The following is a 16,281-nucleotide window of genomic DNA, read 5'->3' on the forward strand; positions in this document are numbered from 1 at the left end:
GACTGACTCTTCTTTCTGACTATATTTTGGACCATTCCTGTGACACTAGTTATAGATTTCGATGCTTCACTTCAGGTTTACTGTATACCTTGGATCTTCTTATTGACGATGAAACACAGAAATCGCATCGGAATTAAATACAAAAGGCACAATGCCGACCTAAGTACTGACTATGTTTTGAACCATTCCTGTGACACTAGTTATAGATTCCGATGCTTGACTTTAGGTTTACTGTATCCCTTGGACCTTCTTATTGACGATGAAACACAGAAAATGCATCGGAATTTAATACAAAAGGCACAATGCCGGCTCAAGTACTAGAAGACTGACTCTTCTTACTGTCTATGTCTTGAACCATTCCTATGACACTAGTTATTGATTCCGATGCTTCACTTCAGGTTTACTGTATCATTCTGACCTTCTTATTGACGATGAAACACAGAAATTGCATCGGAAATAAATACAAAAGGTACAAGGCCGACTTATGAACAACAAGACTGACTCTTCTTACTGACTATGTTTTGGACCATTCATGTGACATTAGTTATAGAGTCCGATGCTTCACTTCAGGTTTACTGTATCCCTCTGACCTTCTTTATGACGATGAAACACAGAAATTGCACTGGAATAAAATACAAAACGCACAATGCCGACTTAAGTACAAGAAGACTGACTCTTCTTACTGTCTATGCTTTGAACCATTCCATTGACACTAGTTATCGATTCCGATGCTTCACTTTAAGTTTACTGTATCCCTTGGACCATCTTATTGACGATGAAACACAGAAATTGCATCGGAATCAAATACAAAAGGCACAATGCCGACTCAAGAAAAAGAAGACTGACTCTTCTTACTGTCTATGTTTTTAACCATTCCTATGACACAAGTTATAGATTCCGATGCTTCACTTCAGGTTTACTGTATTCCACTGACCTTCTTATTGACGATGAAACACAGAAATTAGATCGGAATGAAATACAAAAGGCACAATGCCGCATAAGTACAAGAAGACTGACTCTCCTTACTGTCTATGTTTTGAACCATTCCTGTGACACTAGTTATAGATTCCGATTCTTCACTCCAGGTTAACTGTATCATTTGGACCTTTTTATTGACGATGAAACACAGAAACTACATCGGAATTAAATACAAAAGGCACAATGCTGACTTAAGTACAAAAAGACTGAATCTTCTAATTGTCTATGTTTTGAACCATTCCTGTGACACTAGTTATAAATTCCGATGCTTGACTTCAGGATTACTGTATCCCTAGGACCTTCTTATTGACGATGAAACACAGAAATTGCATCGGAATTTAATACAAATGCCAGATGCCGACTCAAGTACAAGAAGACTGACTCTTCTTCCTAGCTATGTTTTGAACCATTCCTGTGACATTAGTTATAGATTCCGATGCTTCACCTCAGGTTTACTGTATTCCACTGACCTTCTTATTGACGATGAAACACAGAAATTAGATCGGAATGAAATTCAAAAGGCACAATGCCGACTAAAGTACAAGATGACTGACTCTCCTTACTGTCTATGTTTTGAACCATTCCTGTGACACTAGTTATAGATTCCGATGGTTCACTTCAGGTTTACTGTATCCCTTGGACCTTCTTATTGACGATGAAACACAGAAATTGCACCGGAATTATATACAAAAGGCACAATGCTGACTTAAGTACATGAAGACCGACACTTCTTACTGACTATGTTTTGAACCATTACTGTGACACTAGTTATAGATTCCGATTCTTCACTCCAGGTTAACTGTATCCCTTGTACCATCTTATTGACGATGAAACACAGAAATCGCATCGGAATTAAATACAAAAGGCACAATGCCGACTTAAGTACAAGAAGACTGACTCTTCTTACTGTCTATGTTTTGAACCATTCCATTGACACCAGTTATAGATTCCGATGCTTCACTTCAGGTTTACTGTATCATTTGGACCTTTTTAATGACGATGAAACACAGAAACTACATCGGAATTAAATACAAAAGGCACAATGCTGACTTAAGTACAAAAAGACTGAATCTTCTTATTGTCTATGTTTTGAACCATTCCTGTGACACTAGTTATAGATTCCGATGCTTCACCTCAGGTTTACTGTATTCCACTGACCTTCTTATTGACGATGAAACACAGAAATTAGACCGGAATGAAATACAAAAGGCACAATGCCGACTTAAGTACAAGAAGACTGACTCTCCTTACTGTCTATGTTTTGAACCATTCCTGTGGCACTAGTTATAGATTCCGATGCTTCACTTCAGGTTTACTGTATCCCTTGGACCATCTTATTGACGATGAAACACAGAAATTGCACCGGAATTATATACAAAAGGCACAATGCTGACTTAAGTACATGAAGACCGACTCTTCTTACGGACTATGTTTTGAACCATTCCTGTGACACTAGTTATAGATTCCGATTCTTCACTCCAGGTTAACTGTATCCCTTGTACCATCTTATTGACGATGAAACACAGAAATTGCATCGGAATTAAATACAAAAGGCACAAGGCCGACTTAAGAACAAAAAGACTGACTCTTCTTACTGACTATGTTTTGTACCATTCATGTGACATTAGTTATAGAGTCCGATGCTTCACTCCAGGTTCACTGCGACCCTCTGACCTCCTTAATGACGATGAAACACAGAAATTGCACTGGAATTAAATACAAAACGCACAATGCCGACTTAAGTACAAGAAGACTGACTCTTCTTACTGTCTATGTTTTGAACCATTCCATTGACACTAGTTATCGATTCAGATGCTTCACTTTAGGTTTTCTGTATCCCTTGGAATTTCTTATTAACGATGAAACACAGAAATTGCATCGGAATCAAATACAAAAGGCACAATGCCGACTTAAGTACAAGAATACTGACATTTCTTACTGTCTATGTTTTGAACCATTCCTATGACACTAGTTATAGATTCCTATGCTTCACTTCAGGTTTACTGTATCCCTTGGACCTTCTTATTAACGATGAAACACAGAAGTTGCATCGGAATTAAAAACAAAGGCACAATGCCGACTTCAGTACAGGAAGACTGACTCTTCTTTCTGACTATGTTTTGAACCATTCCAGTGACACTAGTTATAGATTTCGATCCTTCACTTCAGGTTTACTGTATACCTTGGACCTTCTTATTGACGATGAAACACAGAAATTGCATCGGAATAAAATACAAAAGGCACAATGCCGACCTAAGTACTGACTATGATTTGAACCATTCCTGTGACACTAGTTATAGATTCCGATGCTTGACTCCAGGTTTACTGTATCCCTTGGACCTTCTTATTGACGATGAAACACAGAAATTGCATCGGAATTTAATACAAAAGGCACAATGCTGGCTCAAGTACTAGAAGACTGACTCTTCTTACTGTCTATGTCTTGAACCATTCCTATGACACTAGTTATTTATTCCGATGCTTCACTTCTGGTTTACTGTATCCCTCTGACCTTCTTATTGACGATGAAACACAGAAATTGCGTCGGAATTAAATACAAAAGGCACAATGCCGACTTAAGTACAAGAAGACTGACTCTCCTTACTGTCTATGTTTTGAACCATTCCTGTGACACTAGTTATAGATTCCGATGCTTCACTTCAGGTTTACTGTATCCCTTGGACCATCTTATTGACGATGAAACACAGAAATTGCACCGGAATTATATACAAAAGGCACAATGCTGACTTAAGTACATGAAGACCGACTCTTCTTACGGACTATGTTTTGAACCATTCCTGTGACACTAGTTATAGATTCCGATTCTTCACTCCAGGTTAACTGTATCCCTTGTACCATCTTATTGACGATGAAACACAGAAATTGCATCGGAATTAAAAACAAAAGGCACAAGGCCGACTTAAGAACAAAAAGACTGACTCTTCTTACTGACTATGTTTTGTACCATTCATGTGACATTAGTTATAGAGTCCGATGCTTCACTCCAGGTTCACTGTGTCCCTCTGACCTTCTTAGTGACGATGAAACACAGAAATTGCACTGGAATTAAATACAAAACGCACAATGCCGACTTAAGTACAAGAAGACTGACTCTTCTTACTGTCTATGTTTTGAACCATTCCATTGACACTAGTTATCGATTCCGATGCTTCACTTTAGGTTTACTGTATGCCTTGGAATTTCTTATTGACGATAAAATTCAGAAATTGCATCGGAATCAAATACAGAAGGCACAATGCCAACTCAAGTACAAGAATACTGACTCTTCTTACAGCAATGTTTTGAACCATTCCTATGACACTAGTTATAGATTCCGACGCTTCACTTCAGGTTTACTTTATCCCTTGGACCTTCTTATTAACGATGAAACACAGAAGTTGCATCGGAATTAAATACAATAGGCACAATGCCGACTTCAGTACAGGAGGACTGACTCTTCTTTCTGACTATGTTTTGAACCATTCCTGTGACACTAGTTATAGATTTCGATCCTTCACCTCAGGTTTACTGTATTCCACTGACCTTCTTATTGACGATGAAACACAGAAATTAGACCGGAATGAAATACAAAAGGCACAATGCCGACTTAAGTACAAGAAGACTGACTCTCCTTACTGTCTATGTTTTGAACCATTCCTGTGACACTAGTTATAGATTCCGATGCTTCACTTCAGGTTTACTGTATCCCTTGGACCATCTTATTGACGATGAAACACAGAAATTGCACCGGAATTATATACAAAAGGCACAATGCTGACTTAAGTACATGAAGACCGACTCTTCTTACGGACTATGTTTTGAACCATTCCTGTGACACTAGTTATAGATTCCGATTCTTCACTCCAGGTTAACTGTATCCCTTGTACCATCTTATTGACGATGAAACACAGAAATTGCATCGGAATTAAATACAAATGGCACAAGGCCGACTTAAGAACAAAAAGACTGACTCTTCTTACTGACTATGTTTTGTACCATTCATGTGACATTAGTTATAGAGTCCGATGCTTCACTCCAGGTTCACTGCGACCCTCTGACCTCCTTAATGACGATGAAACACAGAAATTGCACTGGAATTAAATACAAAACGCACAATGCCGACTTAAGTACAAGAAGACTGACTCTTCTTACTGTCTATGTTTTGAACCATTCCATTGACACTAGTTATCGATTCAGATGCTTCACTTTAGGTTTTCTGTATCCCTTGGAATTTCTTATTAACGATGAAACACAGAAATTGCATCGGAATCAAATACAAAAGGCACAATGCCGACTTAAGTACAAGAATACTGACATTTCTTTTTGTCTATGTTTTGAACCATTCCTATGACACTAGTTATAGATTCCTATGCTTCACTTCAGGTTTACTGTATCCCTTGGACCTTCTTATTAACGATGAAACACAGAAGTTGCATCGGAATTAAAAACAAAGGCACAATGCCGACTTCAGTACAGGAAGACTGACTCTTCTTTCTGACTATGTTTTGAACCATTCCAGTGACACTAGTTATAGATTTCGATCCTTCACTTCAGGTTTACTGTATACCTTGGACCTTCTTATTGACGATGAAACACAGAAATTGCATCGGAATAAAATACAAAAGGCACAATGCCGACCTAAGTACTGACTATGATTTGAACCATTCCTGTGACACTAGTTATAGATTCCGATGCTTGACTCCAGGTTTACTGTATCCCTTGGACCTTCTTATTGACGATGAAACACAGAAATTGCAGCGGAATTTAATACAAAAGGCACAATGCTGGCTCAAGTACTAGAAGACTGACTCTTCTTACTGTCTATGTCTTGAACCATTCCTATGACACTAGTTATTTATTCCGATGCTTCACTTCTGGTTTACTGTATCCCTCTGACCTTCTTATTGACGATGAAACACAGAAATTGCGTCGGAATTAAATACAAAAGGCACAATGCCGACTTAAGTACAAGAAGACTGACTCTCCTTACTGTCTATGTTTTGAACCATTCCTGTGACACTAGTTATAGATTCCGATGCTTCACTTCAGGTTTACTGTATCCCTTGGACCATCTTATTGACGATGAAACACAGAAATTGCACCGGAATTATATACAAAAGGCACAATGCTGACTTAAGTACATGAAGACCGACTCTTCTTACGGACTATGTTTTGAACCATTCCTGTGACACTAGTTATAGATTCCGATTCTTCACTCCAGGTTAACTGTATCCCTTGTACCATCTTATTGACGATGAAACACAGAAATTGCATCGGAATTAAAAACAAAAGGCACAAGGCCGACTTAAGAACAAAAAGACTGACTCTTCTTACTGACTATGTTTTGTACCATTCATGTGACATTAGTTATAGAGTCCGATGCTTCACTCCAGGTTCACTGTGTCCCTCTGACCTTCTCAGTGACGATGAAACACAGAAATTGCACTGGAATTAAATACAAAACGCACAATGCCGACTTAAGTACAAGAAGACTGACTCTTCTTACTGTCTATGTTTTGAACCATTCCATTGACACTAGTTATCGATTCCGATGCTTCACTTTAGGTTTACTGTATGCCTTGGAATTTCTTATTGACGATAAAATTCAGAAATTGCATCGGAATCAAATACAGAAGGCACAATGCCAACTCAAGTACAAGAATACTGACTCTTCTTACAGCAATGTTTTGAACCATTCCTATGACACTAGTTATAGATTCCGATGCTTCACTTCAGGTTTACTTTATCCCTTGGACCTTCTTATTAACGATGAAACACAGAAGTTGCATCGGAATTAAATACAAAAGGCACAATGCCGACTTCAGTACAGGAGGACTGACTCTTCTTTCTGACTATGTTTTGAACCATTCCTGTGACACTAGTTATAGATTTCGATGCTTCACTTCAGGTTTACTGTATACCTTCGACCTTCTTATTGATGATGAAACACAGAAATTGCATCGGAATGAAATACAAAAGGCACAATTCCGACCTAAGTACTGACTATGTTTTGAACCATTCCTGTGACACTAGTTATAGATTCCGATGCTTGACTTCAGGTTTACTGTAGCCCTTGGACCTTTTTATTGACGATGAAACACAGAAATTGCATCGGAATGAAATACAAAAGGCACAAGGCCGACTTAAGGACAAGAAGACTGACTCTTCTTACTGACTATGTTTTGTACCATTCATGTGACATTAGTTATAGAGTCCGATGCTTCACTCCAGGTTCACTGTGTCCCTCTGACCTTCTTAATGACGATGAAACACAGAAATTGCACTGGAATTAAATACAAAACGCACAATGCCGACTTAAGTTCAAGAAGACTGACTCTTCTTACTGTCTATGTTTTGAACCATTCCATTGACACTAGTTATCGATTCCGATGCTTCACTTTAGGTTTACTGTATCCCTTGGAATTTCTTATTGACGATGAAACACAGAAATTGCATCGGAATCAAATACAAAAGGCACAATGCCGACTTCAGTACAGGAAGACTGACTCTTCTTTCAGACTATGCTTTGAACCATTCCTGTGACACTAGTTATAGATTTCGATGCTTCACTTCAGGTTTACTGTATACCTTGGATCTTCTTATTGACGATGAAACACAGAAATTGCATCGGAATGAAATACAAAAGGCACAATGCCGACCTAAGTACTGACTATGTTTTGAGCAATTCCTGTGACACTAGTTATAGATTCCGATGCTTGACTTCAGGTTTACAGTATCCCTTGGACCTTCTTACTGACGATGAAACACAGAAATTGCATCGGAAATTTAATACAAAAGGCACAATGCCGACTCAAGTACAAGAAGACTGACTCTTCTTACTGTCTATGTTTTGAACCATTCCTATGACACTAGTTATTGATTCCGATGCTTCACTTCAGGTTTTACTGTATCCCTCTGACCTTCTTATTGACGATGAAACACAGAAATAGCATTGGAATTAAATACAAAAGGCACAATGGCGACTTAAGTACATGAAGACTGACTCATCTTACTGACAATGTTTTGAACCATTCCTATGACACTAGTTATAGATTCCGATGCTTCACTTCAGGTTTACTGTATCATTTGGACCTTTTTACTGACGATGAAACACAGAAACTACATCGGAATTAAATACAAAAGGCAGAATGCTGACTTAAGTACAAAAAGACTGAATCTTCTTATTGTCTATGTTTTGAACTATTCCTGTGACACTAGTTATAGATTCCGATGCTTGACTTCAGGTTTACTGTATCCCTTGGACCTTCTTATTGACGATGAAACACAGAAATTGCATCGGAATTTAATACAAAAGGCACATTGCCGGCTCAAGTACTAGAAGACTGACTCTTCTTACTGTCTATGTCTTGAACCATTCCTATGACACTAGTTATTGATTCCGATGCTTCACTTCAGGTATACCGTATCCCTTGTACCATCTTATTGACGATGAAACACAGAAATTGCATCGGAATTAAATACAAAAGGAACAAGGCCGACTTAAGAACAAGAAGACTGACTCTTCTTATTGACTATGTTTTGTACCATTCATGTGACATTAGTTATAGAGTCCGATGCTTCACTCCAGGTTCACTGTGTCCCTCTGACCTTCTTAATGACGATGAAACACAGATATTGCACTGGAATGAAATACAAAACGCACAATGCCGACTTAAGTACAAGAAGACTGACTCTTCTTACTGTCTATATTTTGAACCATTCCATTGACACTAGTTATCGATTCTGATGCTTCACTTTAGGTTTACTGTATCCCTTGGAATTTCTTATTGACGATGAAACACAGAAATTGCATCGGAATCAAATACAAAAGGCACAATGCCGACTCAAGTACAAGAATACTGACTCCTCTTACTGTCTATGTTTAAACCATTCCTATGGCACTAGTTATAGATTCCGATGCTTCAATTCAGGTTTACTGTACCCCTTGGACCTTCTTATTAACGATGAAACACAGAAGTTGCATCGGAATTAAATACAAATGGCACAATTCCGACTTCAGTACAGGAAGACTGACTCTTCCTCCTGACTATGTTTTGAACCATTCCTGTGACACTAGTTATAGATTTCGATGCCCCACTTCAGGTTTACTGTATATCTTGGACCTTCTTATTGACGATGAAACACAGAAATTGCATCGGAATGAAATTCAGAAGGCACAATGCCGACCTAAGTACTGACTATGTTTTGAACCATTCCTGTGACACTAGTTATAGATTCCGATGCTTGTCTTCAGGTTTACTGTATCCCTTGGACCTTCTGAATGACGATGAAACACGGAAATTGCATCGGAATTTAATACAAAAGGCACAATGCCGGCTCAAGTACTAGAAGACTGACTCTTCTTACTGTCTATGTCTTGAACCATTCCTATGACACTAGTTATTGATTCCGATGCTTCACTTCAGGTTTACTGTATCCCTCTGACCGTCTTATTGAGGATGAAACACAGAAATTGCGTCGGAATTAAATGCAAAAGGCACAATGGCGACTTAAGTACATGAAGACTGACTCATCTTACTGACTATGTTTTCAACCATACCTGTGACAGTAGTTATAGATTCCGATGCTTCAGTTCAGGTATACTGTATCCCTAGGACCTTCTTATTGACGATGAAACACAGAAATTGCATCGGAATGAAATACAAAAGGCACAAGGCCGACTTAAGGACAAGAAGACTGATTCTTCTTACCGACTATGTTTTGTACCATTCATGTGACATTAGTTATAGAGTCCGATGCTTCACTCCAGGTTCACTGTGTCCCTCTGACCTTCTTAATGACGATGAAACACAGATATTGCAATGGAATTAAATACAAAACGCACAATGCCGGCTTAAGTACAAGAAGACTGACTCTTCTTACTGTCTATGTTTTGAACCATTCCATTGACACTAGTTATCGATTCCGATGCTTCACTTTAGGTTTACTGTATCGCTTGGAATTTCTTATTGACGATGAAACACAGAAATTTCATCGGAATCATATACAAAAGGCACACTGCCGACTCAAGTACAAGAATACTGACTCTTCTTACTGTCTATGTTTTGAACCATTCCTATGACACTAGTTATAGATTCCGATGCTTCACTTCAGGTTTACTGTATCCCTTGGAACATCTTATTAACGATGAAACACAGAAATTGCATCGGAATTAAATACAAAAGGCACAATGCCGACTTCAGTACAGGAAGACTGACTCTTCTTTCTGACTGTGTTTTGAACCATTCTTGTGACACTAGTTATAGATTTCGATGCTTCACTTCAGGTTTACTGTATACCTTGGACCTTCTTATTGACGATGAAACACAGAAATTGCATCGGAATGAAATACAAAAGGCACAATGTCGACTTAAGTACTGACTATGTTTTGAACCATTCCTGTGACACTAGTTATAGATTCCGATGTTTGTCTTCAGGTTTACTGTATCCCTTGGACCTTCTTATTGACGATGAAACACAGAAATTACATCGGAATTTAATACAAAAGGCACAATGCCGGCTCAAGTACTAGAAGACTGACTCTTGTTACTGTCTATGTCTTGAACCATTCCTATGACACTAGTTATTGATTCCGATGCTTCACTTTAGGTTTACTGTATCCCTCTGACCGTCTTATTGACGATGAAACACAGAAACTGCGTCGGAATTAAATACAAAAGGCACAATGGCGACTTAAGTACATGAAGACTGACTCATCTTACTGACTATGTTTTGAACCATTCCTGTGACACTAGTTATAGATTCCGATGCTTCAGTTCAGGTATACTGTATTTCTTGGACCTTATTATTGACGATGAAACACAGAAATTGCATCGGAATGAAATACAAAAGGCACAAGGCCGACTTAAGAACAAGAAGACTGACTCTTCTTACTGACTATGTTTTGTACCATTCATGTGACATTAGTTACAGAGTCCGATGCTTCACTCCAGGTTCACTGTGTCCCTCTGACCTTCTTAATGACGATGAAACACAGAAATTGCACTGGTATTAAATACAAAACGCACAATGCCGACTTAAGTACAAGAAGACTGACTCTTCTTACTGTCTATGTTTTGAACCATTCCATTGACACTAGTTATCGATTCCGATTCTTCACTTTAGGTTTACTGTATCCCTTGGAATTTCTTATTGGCGATGAAGCAGAGAAATTGCATCGGAATCAAATACAAAAGGCACAATGCCGACTCAAGTACAAGAATACTGACTCTTCTTACTGTCTATGTTTTAACCATTCCTATGACACTAGTTATAGATTCCGATGCTTCACTTCAGGTTTACTGTATCCCTTGGACCTTCTTATTAACGATGAAACACAGAAGTTGCATCGGAATTAAATACAAAAGGCACAATGCCGACTACAGTACAGGAAGACTGACTCTTCTTTCTGACTATGTTTTGAACCATTCCTGTGACACTAGTTATAGATTTCGATGCTTCACTTCAGGTTTACTGTATACCTTGGACCTTCTTATTGACTATGAAACACAGAAAATGCATCGGAATGAAATACAAAAGGCACAATGCCGACCTAAGTACAGACTATGTTTTGAACCATTCCTGTGACACTAGTTATAGATTCCGAAGCTTGTCTTCAGGTTTACTGTATCCCTTGGACCTTCTTATTGACGATGAAACACAGAAATTGCGTCGGAATTTAATACAAAAGGCACAATGCCGGCTCAAGTACTAGAAGACTGACTCTTCTTACTGTCTATGTCTTGAACCATTCCTATGACACTAGTTATTGATACCGATGCTTCACTTCAGGTTAACTGTATCCCTCTGACCGTCTTATTGCGGATGAAACACAGAAATTGCGTCTTAATTAAATACAAAAGGCACAATGGCGACTTAAGTACATGAAGACTGACTCATCTTACTGACTATGTTTTGAACCATTCCTGTGACACTAGTTATAAAATCCGATGCTTCAGTTCAGGTATACTGTATCCCTTAAACTTTCTTATTGACGATGAAACACAGAAATTGAATCGGAATGAAATACAAAAGGCACAAGGCCGACTTAAGAACAAGAAGCCTGACTCTTCTTACTGACTATGTTTTGTACCATTCATGTGACATTAGTTATAGAGTCCGATGCTTCACTCCAGGTTCACTGTGTCCCTCTGACCTTCTTAATGACGATGAAACACAGAAATTGCACTGGAATTAAATACAAAACGCACAATGCCGACTTAAGTACAAGAAGACTGACTCTTCTTACTGTCTATGTTTTGAACCATTCCATTGACACTAGTTATCGATTCCGATGCTTCACTTTAGGTTTACTGTATCCCTTGGAATTTCATATTGACGATGAAACACAGAAATTGCATCGGAATCAAATACAAAAGGCACAATGCCGACTCAAGTACAAGAATACTGACTCTTCTTACTGTCTATGTTTTGAACCATTCCTATGACACTAGTTATAGATTCCGATGCTTCACATCTGGTTTACTGTATCCCTTGGACCTTCGTATTAACGATGAAACACAGAAGTTGCATCGGAATTAAATACAAAAGGCACAATGCCGACTACAGTACAGGAAGACTGACTCTTCTTTCTGACTATGTTTTGAACCATTCCTGTGCCACTAGTTATAGATTACGATGCTTCACTTCAGGTTTACTGTATCCCTTGGACCTTCTTATTAACGATGAAACACAGAAGTTGCATCGGAATTAAATACAAAAGGCACAATGCCGACTTCAGTACAGGAAGACTGACTCTTCTTTCTGACTATGTTTTGAACCATTCCTGTGACACTAGTTATAGATTTCGATGCTTTACTTCAGGTTTACTGTATACCTTGGACCTTCTTATTGACGATGAAACACAGAAATTGCATCGGAATGAAATACAAAATGCACATGGCCGACTTAAGAACACGGAGTCTGACTCTTCTTACTGACTATGTTTTGTAGCATTCATGTGACATTAGTTATAGAGTCCGATGCTTCACCCCAGGTTCACTGTGTCCCTCTGACCTTCTTAATGACGTTGAAACACAGAAATTGCACTGGAATTAAATACAAAACGCACAATGCCGACTTAAGTACAAGAAGACTGACTCTTCTTACTGTCTATGTTTTGAACCATTCCATTGACACTAGTTATCGATTCCGATGCTTCACTTTAGGTTAACTGTATCCCTTGGAATTTCTTATTGACGATGAAACACAGAAAGTGCATCGGAATCAAATACAAAAGGCACAATGCCGACTCAAGTACAAGAATACTGACTCTTCTTACTGTCTATGTTTTGAACCATTCCTATGACACTAGTTATAGATTTCGATGCTTCACTTCAGGTTTACTGTATACCTTGGACCTTCTTATTGACGATGAAACACAGAAATTGCATCGGAATGAAATACAAAAGGCACAATGCCGACTTAAGTACTGACTATGTTTTGAACCATTCCTGTGACACTAGTTATAGAATCCGATGCTTGACTTCAGGTTTACTGTATCCCTTGAACCTTCTTATTGACGATGAAACACAGACATTGCTTCGGAATTTAAAACAAAATTCACAATGCCGACTCAAGTACAAGAAGACTGACTCTTCTTACTGTCTATGTTTTGAACCATTCCTATGACACTAGTTATAGATTTCGATGCTTCACTTCAGGTTTACTGTATACCTTGGACCTTCTTATTGACGATGAAACACAGAAATTGCATCGGAATTTAATACAAAAGGCACAATGCCGGCTCAAGTACTAGAAGACTGACTCTTCTTACTGTCTATGTCTTGAACCATTCCTATGACACTAGTTATTGATTCCGATGCTTCACTTCAGGTTTTACTGTATCCCTCTGACCTTCTTATTAACGATGAAACACAGAAATTGCATTGGAATTAAATACAAAAGGCACAATGGCGACTGAAGTACATGAAGGCTGACTCATCTTACTGACAATGTTTTGAACCATTCCTATGACACTAGTTATAGATTCCGATGCTTCACTTCAGGTTTATTGTATCATTTGGACCTTTTTACTGACGATAAAACACAGAAACTACATCGGAATTAAATACAAAGGCACAATACTGACTTAAGTACAAAAGGACTGAATCTTCTTATTGTCTATGTTTTGAACCATTCCTGTGACACTAGTTATAGATTCCGATGCTTGACTTCAGGATTACTGTATCCCTAGGACCTTCTTATTGACGATGAAACACAGAAACTCCATCGGAATTTAATACAAAAGGCCGAATGCCGACTCAAGTACAAGAAGACTGACTCTTCTTCCTGTCTATGCTTTGAACCATTCCTGTGACACTAGTTATAGATTCCGATGCTTCACTTCAGGTATACTGTATTCCTCTGACCTTCTTATTGACGATGAAAAACAGAAATTGTACCGGAATGAAATACAAAAAGCACAATGCCGACTTAAGTACAAGAAGACTGACTCTCATTACTGTCTATGCCTTGAACCATTCCTGTGACACTAGTTATAGATTCCGATGCTTCACTTCAGGTTTACTGTATCCCTTGGACCTTCTTATTGTCGATGAAACACAGAAATTGTGTCGAAACTAAATACAAAAGAAACAATGCCGACTTAAGTACAACAAGTCTGTATCTTCTTACTGTCTATGTTTTTAACCATTCCTGTGACACTAGTTAAGGATTCCGATGCTTGACTTCAGGTTTACTGTATCCCTTGGACCTTCTTATTGACGATGAAACACAGAAATTGTATCAGAATTTAATACAAAAGGCACAATGCCGGCTCAAGTACTAGAAGACTGTCTCTTCTTACTGTCTATGTCTTGAACCATTCCTATGACACTAGTTATTGATTCCGATGCTTCACTTCAGGTTTACTGTATCCCTTGTACCATCTTATTGACGATGAAACATAGAAATTGCATCGGAATTAAATACAAAAGGCACAAGGCCGACTTAGGAACAAGAAGACTGACTCTTCTTACTCACTATGTTTTGTACCATTCATATGACATTAGTTATAGAGTCCGATGCTTCACTCCAGGTTCACTGTGTCCCTCTGACCTTCTTAATGACGATGAAACACAGAAATTGCACTGGAATTAAATACAAAACGCACAATGCCGACTTAAGTACAAGAAGACTGACTCTTCTTACTGTCTATGTTTTGAACCATTCCATTGACACTAGTTATCGATTCCGATGCTTCACTTTAGGTTTACTGTATCCCTTGGAATTTCTTATTGACGATGAAACACAGAAATTGCATCGGAATCAAATACAAAAGGCACAATGCCGACTCAAGTACAAGAATACTGACTCTTCTTACTGTCTATGATTTGAACCATTCCTATGAATCTAGTTATAGATTCCGATGTTTTGCTTCAGGTTTACTGTATCCCTTGGACCTTCTTATTAACGATGAAACACAGAAATTGCATCGGAATTTAATACAAAAGGCAGAATGCCGACTCAAGTACAAGAAGACTGTCTCTTCTTCCTGTCTATGTTTTGAACCATTCCTGTGACACTAGTTATAGATTCCGATGCTTCACTTCAGGTTTACTGTATTCCTCTGACCTTCTTATTGGCGATGAAACACAGAAATTGCACCGGAATTATATACAAAAGGCACAATGCTGACTTAAGTACATGAAGACCGACTCTTCTTACTGACTATGTTTTGAACCATTCCTGTGACACTAGTTATAGATTCCGATGCTTCACTGCAGGTTAACTGTATCCCTTGGACCTTCTTATTGACGATGAAACACAGAAATTGCATCGGAATTAAATACAAAAGGCACAAGGCCGACTTAAGAACAAGAAGACTGACTCTTCTTACTGACTATGTTTTGAACCATTCATGTGACATTAGTTATACAGTCCGATGCTTCACTTCAGGTTTACTGTATCCCTCTGACCTTCTTAATGACGATGAAACACAGAAATTGCACTGGAATAAAATACAAAACGCACAATGCCGACTTAAGTACAAGAAGACTGACTCTTCTTACTGTTTATGCTTTGAACCATTCCATTGACATTAGTTATCGATTCCGATGCTTCACTTTAGGTTTACTGTATCCCTTGGACCTTCTTATTGACGATGATGCACAGAAATTGCACTAGAATGAAATACAAAAGGCACAATGCCGACTTAAATACAAGAAGACTGACTCTCCTTACTGTCTATGTTTTGAACCATTCCTGTGACACTAGTTATAGATTCCGATGCTTCACTTCATGTTTACTGTATCCCTTGGACCTTCTTATTGTCGATGAAACACAGAAATTGTATCGGAACTA

This window comes from Schistocerca americana, chromosome 3 (assembly GCF_021461395.2).
Source record: "Schistocerca americana isolate TAMUIC-IGC-003095 chromosome 3, iqSchAmer2.1, whole genome shotgun sequence".
NCBI classification, from domain to species: Eukaryota; Metazoa; Arthropoda; class Insecta; order Orthoptera; family Acrididae; genus Schistocerca; species Schistocerca americana.